Source organism: Pelobates fuscus, chromosome 13, assembly GCF_036172605.1.
Source record: "Pelobates fuscus isolate aPelFus1 chromosome 13, aPelFus1.pri, whole genome shotgun sequence".
NCBI lineage: Eukaryota > Metazoa > Chordata > Amphibia > Anura > Pelobatidae > Pelobates > Pelobates fuscus.
Genome location: NC_086329.1, coordinates 9,702,903 through 9,714,155, shown reverse-complemented (window position 1 = coordinate 9,714,155; position 11,253 = coordinate 9,702,903). Strand labels below are relative to the sequence as shown.

General features: G+C 43.4%; 1 protein-coding gene across 6 annotated transcripts in view; it reads left to right on the top strand.

Moving 5' to 3' along the window:
• Positions 1 to 3,027: 3,027 nt before the first annotated feature.
• The window catches only part of ARMH4 (armadillo like helical domain containing 4), a 98,145-nt gene continuing 89,919 nt past the window's right edge, over positions 3,028 to 11,253 (top strand). For 3 of the 6 annotated variants that reach the window (XM_063440330.1, XM_063440329.1, XM_063440327.1), the window contains exon 1: positions 3,028 to 3,231. The gene's annotated coding sequence lies outside the window, so the exon portion shown is untranslated. The remainder of the gene's footprint in view (positions 3,232 to 11,253) is intronic. The other 3 variants (XM_063440328.1, XM_063440331.1, XM_063440332.1) reach the window with 3 other exon arrangements.

Genomic DNA, 11,253 nt, shown 5'->3' with positions numbered 1-11,253 from the left:
AGACATAATAACCTTTCTATACCAACATATAATAACAAAATGAGAGGAGGGGGGAGAGGGCGCAGGGCCCTCCTGACTCTATTACCACTACTGTAGTAGTTATGGTGCTTGCGGTGCTCCTTTAAGGGATATACTTGCCTTTTTTCAATATTATATAGTTAACTATATTAATTTTCATGTAGAGAATTATATCAGTACAATACCCACACCATATGAAATGACAATCAGTATGTCAGTTAATATCTAATTTTAGCTCATTTAATTAGGATTGTGTAAATATAATTGTTAGAATGCCAAATCCATGCAATAGGAATACAAATTCTAAATTATGAGATAACCTTATGGGTTCAAATCCATCCATCATCCATCCATCATTCACCCATCCTCTATCCTCTATCCTCCATCCATCCTCTATCATCTATCCATCCATCCTCTATCATTCATCCTCCCTCTATCATCCATCATCCATCCTTCATCCATCCTCCCATCATCCAACATCCATCCGTCCTTTTTCCACCCTCCCTCCCTCTTTCCATCATTCATCCTCCCTCCATCATCCATCCTCCCACCATCCATCCATCATCCATCCTCCCACCATTCATCCATCCATCCATCCATCATCCATCCTCCCACCATCCAAGCATTCATCCTTCATCCAACCTTCCATTTTTCATAATACATCCCTTATCAATCTATCCATCCGTCCTTTTTCCATCCTCCCTCCCTTCATCCATCATTCATCCTCCCTCAATTCCTCTATCCATGCATCCATCCATCATTAATCCTCATCCATCCTCTATCCATCATTCATCCACCCATCAAATCATCATCCATCCATCCATCCATCATTAATCCATCCTCCCTCCCTTTATCCATCCTCCCTCCATCCATCCATCATTCATCCATCTTCCCTCCATCCATCATCCATCCATCCATCATCCATCCATCCATCCTCTCTCCCTTATCCATCTATCCTCCCTCCCTCTCTTCCTCCCTCCATTCATCCTCCCTCCATCGTCTATCCATCCATCCATCCTCCCTCCACCCAACCCTTATCCATCCATCCATCCTCCCTTCATCCATCTATTATCCATCCATCCTCCATCCATCCATCCCTTATCCATTTATCCATCTCCCCCTCAATCATTCATCCATCATTCATCCTCCATCCATCCATCTCTCTCTCTCTCTCTCTCTCTCTCTCTCTCTCTCCATCCATCCATCAATTCATCTCTCTCTCCTTCCCTCTCTCTCCTTCCCTCTTTCTCCTTCTCTCTCTCTCCTTCCCTCTCTCTCTCCCCTTTCCTCTCTCTCTCCCCTTTCCTCTCTCCCCTTTTTCTCTCTCTCTCTCCATCCCCTCTCTCTCCATCCCCTCTCTCCCCTTTCCTCTCTCCCCTTCCCTCTCTCTCCCCTTTCCTCTCTCTCTCCCCTTCCCTCTCTCTCTCCATCCTCTCTCTCCCCTTACCTCTATCTCTCTCTCCATCCTCTCTCTCCTCCCCTCTCTCTCTCCATCCTCTCTCTCCCCCTTCCCTCTATCTCTCCATCCTCTCTCTCTCCCCTTCCCTCTCTCTCTCCATCCTCTCTCTCTCCCCTTCCCTCTCTATCTCCATCCCCTCTCTCCCCTTCCCTCTCTCTCTCCATCCTCTCTCTCCCCTTCCCTCTCCCTCTCTCCATCCCCTCTCTCCCCTTCCCCCCCTCTCTCCATCCCCTCTTTCCCCTTCCCTCTCTCTCTCCCCTTCCCTCTCTCTCTCCCCTTCCCTCTCTCTCTCCCCTTCTCTCTCTCTCCCCTTCCCTCTCTCTCCCCTTCCCTCTCTCTCCCCTTTCCTCTCTCTCTCCCCTTCCCTCTCTCTCTCCATCCTCTCTCTCCCCTTACCTCTCTCTCCCCTTCCCTCTCTCTCCCCTTCCCTCTCTCTCTCTATCCTCTCTCTCCCCTCTCTCTCTCCCCTCTCTCTCTCCCCTTCCCTCTCTCTCTATCCTCTCTCTCCCCTTACCTCTATCTCTCTCTCCATCCTCTCTCTCCCCTTCCCTCTCTTTCCATCCTCTCTATCCCCTTCCCTTTCTCTCCCCTTCCCTCTCCCCCTCTCTCTCCCCTTTCCTCTCTCTCTCTCCATCATCTCTCTCTCCCCTTCCCTCTCTCTCTCATCCTCTCTCCCCTTCCCTCTCTCTCTCCATCCTCTCTCTCCCCTTCCCTCTCTCTCTCTCCCTCTCCCCTCCCCCCTCTCCCCTTCCTTTTCTATCTCTCTCCATCATCTCTCTCTCCCCTTCCCTCTCTCTCCATCCTCTCTCTCTCCCCATCCCTCTCTCTCCATCCTCACTCCCCCTTCCCTCTCTCTTCCATTCCCTCTCTCTCTCCTTCCCCCTCTCCATCTTCTCTCCCCTCCACTCTCTCTCTCTCTCTCTCCATCCTCTCTCTCCCCTTCCCTCTCTCTCCCCCTTCTCTCTCTCCATCCTCTGTCTCCCTTCCCCCCTCTCTCTCTCTCCATTTTCTCTCCCCTTCCCTCTCTCTCTCTCTCTCTCTCTCCATCCTCTCTCTCCCATTCCCTCTCTCTCCATCCTCTCTCTCCCCTTCCCTCTGTCTCTCCATCCTCTCTCTCCCTCCCCTTCCCTCTCTCTCCATCCTCTCTCCCTCTCTCTCTCCATCCTCTCTCCCTCTCTCTCTCCTTCCTCTCTCTCCCCTTCCCTCCCTCTCTCTCCATCCTCTCTCTTCCCTTCCCTCTCTCTCTCCATCCTCTCTCTCCCCTTCCCTCTCTCTCTCCATCCTCTCTCTCCCCATCCTCTCTCTCCCCTTCCCTCTCTCTCTCCATCCTCTCTCTCCCCATCCTATCTCTCTCTCCCCTTCTCTCTCTCCATCCTCTCTCTCCCTCTCTCCTTCCTCTCTCTCCCCTTCCCTCTCTCTCCATCCTCCCCTCTCTCTCACTCTCTCTCTCCCCTTCCCTCTCTCTCTCTCCCCTTCCCTCTCTCTCTCTCCATCCAGTCCATGTCTCCCATGCTGTGGCTGTGATGGGCAGTGTAGCAGATAGGGGGCGGGCTGCGCTTGCGCGTTGCCAGGCGGGGCTGCATGTACAGACTGGGCTGTGTAGAGTGAGCTGGGCTGATGCCCCTGCACTGAGACTAGCCCCAGCCTGGGCGGTTCCCGCACTGTCCCCGGGAGGCAGATCAGTCACAGCCGGTCAGAGGATCCAGGGTGAGTGAATGGCACAGTGAGAGAGTGTCTGCTCCCAAGGCTGGCTGGTAAGGGCGCTCACTATTCTTTGTATCCATTGACAATGCCACAGACTGAGAGCGCACACACAGTGCAACATTGTATTCACTCATTGTATTAACACTCTGTATACACAGTGCAACATTGTATTCACACTCTGTATACACATTGCAACATTGTATCCACACTCTGTATACACAGCGCAATAGTATACACATTGCAACATTGTATCCACACTCTGTATACACAGCGCAACATTGTATTTACATTGTAACATTGTATCCACACTCTATACACAGTGCAGCATTGTATTCACACTCTGTATACACAGCGCAACATTGTATTTACATTGTAACATTGTATCCACACTCTATACACATTGCAACATTGTATTCACACTCTGTAGCCACACTCTAACCACACATTGCATCCACATACTGTATCCACACACTCTAACCACACATTGTATCCACACACTCTAACCACACATTGTATCCACACATTGCATCCACATACTGTATCCACACACTCTAACCACACATTGTATCCACACATTGCATCCACATACTGTATCCACACACTCTAACCACACATTGTATCCACACACTCTAACCACACATTGCATCCACACATTGTATCCACACACTCTAACCACACATTGCATCCACATACTGTATCCACACACTCTAACCACACACTCTAACCACATATTGCATCCACATACTGTATCCACACACTCTAACCACACACTCTAACCACACATTGCATCCACATACTGTATCCACACACTCTAACCACACACTCTAACCACACATAGCATCCACATACTGTATCCACACACTCTAACCACACATTGTATCCACACACTCTAACCACAAACACCATATCCACATTAAATCCACGCAGTGACAGGGAACTGTCAGATTGCATGGACACAGCACACACACTGGGAATAGCCTCTCATCAGGACAACAAATCAGAGCTAATATACGGTTTTCCTAATTGTATAAGAGGGTGAGGGACAGTGAGACCTCAAATGGTCCAACTTAATCCATGTTTAGAAACCATTCACATATGTCGATCTATGTGTCTGCTATACACAGGCTGACAGGACCAGACAGCGGTCAGAAATGAGAATTAGAGCTTGTTATAGAATGGCCACACATTGTTTGAGGTCGGTCTCTAAGTTACCAGATTTGTTTAAATTGAACTGCACTTACCGGGGTCTTGGGAATCGATTTCCAAAAGGTATACAGACATAGCAAAGTAGGTAAAACCCCAAATTCGGTCACATTAATAAAGCTCTGCTACTTCATTCATTGTGCAGATTAGTTCTAAAATCACTGCAACTCGGAGGTTAGTAAATACACCCCAGTTTTGGAGAGGACACCCACAGTGTGTTGCATCTTCCTTTCCATCACCCAACTTCTTGGTACTGATGGGTGCTGGAACCTTAATACAGCTGCCCCTCCCTTACTGCATCTCCATGTAAACTAAATAGATGATTAAGACAATTCTCATTTTAAAACATTAGGGGGGAGAATGATCAATGTAACATAGCTGCTATTCTGGGTGCAAACTCCCAAATGCTGAGAGATGGTCTGTTTCCCATGACTCCTTAACCCCTTAAGGACCAAACTTCTGGAATAAAAGGGAATCATGACATGTCACACATGTCATGTGTCCTTAAGGGGTTAAGTTGCTATTTGCCCCAGAATTGCACATGTTCTTGCCTTGATAAATCTCACTTGACTTTTTTTTCATAGAAATGTGTTCATAATTTGCTCACTAAACAGCAATTCGTAATTAATTAAGCTGCTTTCAAACATTCAAACAAATATTAGCAACTCTATGTCCCTGAGTTTGCATGTAACCGCAGATCACAGTTTAGTGAACATACCCCATTGAGTAGCAGGTATACAGTTATCAAAGTGGAGTGAAAACACAAACAGCATTTTTAATATAAGATAGCAAGAAAACATGGTCATTTTTTAGATCCGAATATGTTAGTCAGATGTACATGTTAAGGAGACAAATAATGGCATAAAACGGAATTTTTCCAAATCTAAATCAGACATTTATAAAGAAGCACCCTATGGACTATGGGATTTATTCAGTGAATTATGGTAAACAAAATCAGCTTGCAAGATTTACCCAAGCAGGGGTAGAGAATGTTTCCTAATCAGCTGAATTTGCTATGTTTTTGTCTGTTTAGTGAATGAATACCAGATGTGTTAGCTACACATGCTATAGGAGAGTTCATTTAATTAAAACGTGTAAAAAGTGTAAACTCAACCAAAGAGTGAAATTACTCAGTGAACCATATCGAAATCAAACATTTGCTCTCATGGTTAGTATGCGTTCACAAAGGATTGGATTTTAGACACTCCTCATATAACGCCTACCTGTTTTTCTAACTCTCATCAATGAGAAAATATCTCGAAAAACGTGTTTAATGTACACAATGAGAAGGAATATACTTGTTTGTCAGCTGTATAAGTAGATCCACACATGATATCATTTAGCCTAATGAACAAACAGTGTTCCCCAGACAAGTCCTGAAGACCCACAAACAGTATAGGTTTTGTTAGTATCTCCAGTGGAATAAAACATATAAATCCTGGATTGTTGGTGGTGAACGATGAGGACTGGTTTGGGAACCCCTGCTCTGGAGGGATTTTCCAAGCAATCGTTTATTTATTTATTTTTTGCCTTCCTTTTCCGGCTGCCTTAACCCACCATTTACATTTAGCACCCACTCCTTTCTCCCGATTCTTGTCTAAACCCTTTCTATGATCATTGGGTGAATTGTGTGGAGTTGACAATCAAGCTGCAATAATTTGGCAAAAAAGAATTGAATTGGGAAAAAAAAGTTATTTTTAGTTATTTTTCTACTTTGGTTCTTTTGGACAGAATTTTGTAATTTGGGATTCAATTCAACCATTTTCACAGTTTAACAAATACACCCATGTGGAATAAATCTTAAATTATGTGCTCATCCATCTTTCCTTTGGACGCCCTTTGATTTGCTTTGTGGATAATAATGAGGATGATATTAGTTTATCAATATATAAAGTTATTGTAGAAAGATGGTGTTTTGTTATGTAGTCTGTCCTGCTCAACTGAAGGCTCATCCATTGTATTACAAATATCCTGAGAAATACCCTGAATATTGGCAACATTAGAGTCCATTTGTCACGGTATAACCCCCAGCATGCAATGTGCAACCCTATCTGATTAAAATAGAAAATATTACCAGACCTTAGAGTGGCCAGGCTTAACGTGACTGAGCGGCAAAAATCAAGGGAACCAGAGGACAGGAGAACGTGAGGCAATAGCAGAGTCAATGATAACAGTCAGAAACCGATATACACACTAAGAATTCAGAATGCACTATTGGGACCAATACAGAACCACAACAGAACACGGGCTAAAGCACAAAGTACTCTATTTATAGTGTAAGCCCTTTAACCATAAAAAGAGGCAGAGCCAAAGCATTCGGCATTGGAATTGCCGAATGGCTAGAGAGTGAAGCGTTCGGCAGTCAGCTCCCCACATGGGTGCCTGGAAGAAAGGTAAGTAATCATGACACTATTTAATGTTATTGTAGAAAGAATATGTACATGACCGCAGAGAGATATCAAATCTTGGGGAGGCACATTTCCATTTGACCCTATGATTTAAAGCAATGCAAACCCAGGGAATTCAGCCGATACCTGAGCTCTTCAACAGCACTCTTAAGTTGGGGCTACCCAAGTGCATTCATGCAAACCGGACAGGCATGGCTCTTTTTAGGTAACATAACCAAAGTCAATATCATGCTCCTCCACCACCTCCTATCCAAAGTCACAGGTTTTAGCTGCTAGAGAACAGCCTAGTCAAATCCAAGACAATTCAAAAGACAGCCGAGGGCTACTAGACTCAGAAAAGGACAATGATTCTGGCATGACCTACGTTTTAATAATTCAGGTGAATTATCCGGTTTTCCATTGGTGCAGAAGAGCCCAGAACACGTAGGATAAAAATATTGGATTAGACACTAAAAGATAGAGCAAAGCAGACCCAGAATAAATTGCACCAGGTGTGACCTATCCTTCATCAGAAATGACGCCAAGATGGGACACAAGTCTGAGACTTGTTTCTAGAAGAATGGATGAGAGCTATGTCAGCACAAGGACAACGTTTCAATAGAGTAGGATTTTTATTATTTTTGTGAGTACTTTGTTTATTTGTTGACTCTCAAAATCTATTGCTTTTCTTTCTCTTTATCTGTCAAACTAGGTTTTGCTATTTCCGTTACTCCATGTATCCATTGATGCAAAATGTGTTGGTGAAATAGAATAAATTATAATAAAATTACAATATTTGACTATAGCTAGAATTTAAGGAGAGGTGGCTTTTTTTCCCCCCCTTACATGATCTTCCATAGAGTTCACTAATGCTTTAAATTAGCCCTGTCCATTGCAGTGAAATTTTCAAAGCCCCAGGATTAGAATAGACATTAAAGTACACTTTGATATAATTTCTGATTCTATTTCAGCTTTTTGCTTTAGGGTCATTGGAGTTAATCAAGTCTTATTTGTAAAAGAAATGAAGCGGCCCCTATTTTCTGTATCTGTTTCTGATTTTGTCCTTTCTAATCTTGTCTCATACAGGGTTATTCTCCAAACTCCGACTTTTACTGAATTAAATCTGAATTGTAAAGTTAAAGTTAGATTCTTTAATTCAGCTATAATTAACGGTTGGCTATTTTCGCATTGATTTTACAATTCTGAATTAAAGGGTTACTTCAACCACCATGACGTCAACAGCTTTTAGAAATGGCCATGGTGTTTGTAATCTGCACTTTTGTGCCCGGAGCAACACACGTGACTTAGACTACTCTGGGTCACCTAATGTAAATTCTGTGCAAAAATTACATCTGTCATTAACGTGCACAGTTCACGCTGTAGCGCACCTTCAAGGGGAAACTTCAGTGTCCCCTCCCACTTTCTCTGTGCGTTCGTTCCCCACCTCCTTCAAGTGACAGCTCTTAATATTTTCTTAAATTCCCCTCCCTCTGTCCTCCCCTCCCTACCACTCTCCCCTACCCATCTCAGAGCACATGCATGCGCTCTAAACCAGTGAAGTGGTCCAATCGAATGCTTCTCTGTGAAAAGCATTTAATTGGACAGCGGTAGGGTCTAATTTACGGCTGGAGTGATGGGGTGTGGAATCCAAAGAATGGAGCTTTTCTCTGCACTGGGTTCCAGGTAAGTTTAGAGCTCCATGGCTGGTTATTAAAGGTACACCTAATGAATAATGCCAGTAGGGCATTCTAAAGTTAAAAAAATAAAATGTTAGAATAACCCTTTAAAGGGATAAAGCTGTACTCCTAGCACTATAGCTCCCTCTACCCACCTCCTACTTTTCGCTTTGCCCCTCCCTGGCAGAGTAAGGGTTAGAAATTAGAATACTCTTTCTGTGTTTACCAAAACTAGTGCCTATGCCCTAATACTTTTCTATGAGGTTTTACTTGACGCTGGACGTCCTCATGCAGAGCGTGACAAGCAGTAAGTGCCCCTAGTGGCTGCACAGCGCACACACAAACAAATCACCCACCTTAGCAATTAAATATGTGGATTTAGTTCCTAATCCTTCCTGTCAGTGCCAAGAATAAAGACCGACTCCGGTTCCAGGGCATTCAGCCACACTGCCCGTACCTTCTGGAACTCTTTACCGTGCGCAATCAGAGAGGCACCTTCCTTACAGACATAAAGACCCACCTCTTCCATCAGGCATTCAGTCCGCTCAGCAGACCTTCAGAAAATCCTAACTTTTATGTCTTTAAGTCTGTGTGCCTGTAAAGTGCTTTGAGTCTCACAGGGAGAAAAGTGCTATAAAAATTGCAAATTATTATTATTATTATTATTATTATTATTATTATTTTTTAATTATATGGCCATATTGTGTTGGGCCCACCACTACGTCACAGAACCCCAATATCGGTGGGTCCTACACTACATGCTAACTTGCAGTAATTACTTGCAGTTTAACAGGGACATTGCACGCAGCCCACTTCAATGAGCTGAAGTGGGCTTTGCCAAGAATACGCAATTCAGTTTTCATCAAACAACTATTTAATGTTCTATCCTGGATTTCTAACCCATTTTTGAGACCGGTTTCTATGTACAAGGCATTAATATGGTAACCGATTCCTCCATTGTAGAAATAGTTAAATGACCTGTGATTCCGTTATAATGCAATATATTGTTTGCTAAAATAAATTCATCGAAAACCCATTTATTACACTCTTAGCAAAGTCAAGTGGGGTTTCCACCACACTGGGTCAGATAAATAGTATGTGCCTGTGTGAACCAATGGTAACCCACTAAATTAAGATGGGAACAAGGACCTCTGGTATTGCTTGTCCTTGTGATCCACACTTCTGTAGACCAAAGATAACCGATATTCCTGCTATCTCAGTGAAAGCTACAGTGAAAGAACCTCTTGCTGGACTTGCAATGACATCACAGGGTGACATAATCTTGTAGACCGTGAAAGTGGCTCCCTCCACGGGTATTACATTCTACATCAAAGTGTCACTTTTTATTTGATGGACTTGCTTTTTTTCCACAGTAAAATCAGATATTATAACGGCTGTCATCATATAATTAATGTCCTTGTCCTTGTCGCCTAATGTTTTACAAAGTAACAAATTATCTGGATCAGCTGGGAGATTTCTGAATGCGGTGCCACTTGACTCTGTGATACCATTCACAGTCAATGGCAGATGCAGGTCCAGGACACAAGTGTCTCTCAATCATTTCAAGGCATTAACTCATGCAGTGCGAGCCGCACATACAAAATGCTGGATCAAATGTAGTCGGTCAAATCCGTGTCTGCGAACCGAGATACATTTCCAGCATACAAAGTAAGGGGCATGGGCTCACTAAGAACTGTTCTGGCATTTGTTGTGACTTTGTTTTGCTGGAAGCCAGAATCAGGCGTCAGGCAAAATAATTTTAGTTAATACCGTACATATTTCACTAATGCTCTTATGACAGCAAACCGCTGTGCGCCAAGTGCTCGCCTTTTAACCCATTTGTTTCCAGAGGTGTGAGGAATGTTCTATGATTTAACCATTGGGTATTTTATTAACCAGGAATGATAGGCCCATCTCTCCCTACTGTGTGTAGGGGGTAAATGTTTGTATTCCTAATGCTTTAGTTTCCCTGTCCCTAGTTATATAGGTTCAACCCCCCTGTGTGTTCCATAAAATTAATAAAAAGTTTTTAACTTTTTCCAATGCGGAGTTTGCCTCGGCGATGCTCCCCTCCCCTCCACGATGTCATAGAAAATACATGGCCTCCTCCGCTGTGCTCCAATCCAATGTCCCTCATAGAGAAGCAATGTGGACCTAATGTGTGTGATGATCATGATAAGGTGTTTTTTTTTTGGGGGGGGGGGGGGGGCTGACCTGCCTGTGAAATTCAGGCTGTCATCAAATTTTATGTTGCAGAACTGCTTAGAACGTATGGAAATAACGAAACAATTCATACTTCGATTCACTTTTGCGTGTTAAAAAAATATGGAATTCTATTTACTAAACAGTGTTTATGTCGTCAACGGGATTTTGCAAACCTGCTCTCAGCTTGGCACAGCTCCATGTGTAATGAGTAGAACGCAGTTCTTATAAATCTATGCTTTTCTTCATTCATGTTTTTTTAATGAATGAAGTTACTACATATTATTTTGGCTGATCTAAAGACTCTCACATAGGATTCTACGATAGAACTTGTGAAATTACCCAGAAGGACCATTAGTAGTAGTAGTTATTCTTCAGGGACAATGACGGAAGTTTCACGTATATATTTCTTTCATATTTACATTATGGAAAGCACGCACAGCATGGCCGTGGTTTAATGGCAAACAGATATAAGCTGGAAATGTGAGTCATTTCAATTCAAATCTATTCTGTTTATCTGCTAGGATTTCAGCTAGTGGGAAGCAGAACTGAAATATTGCTCTTCAGCCTTCATGGCCAAGAACAGATCTAACTCATTTGCCTG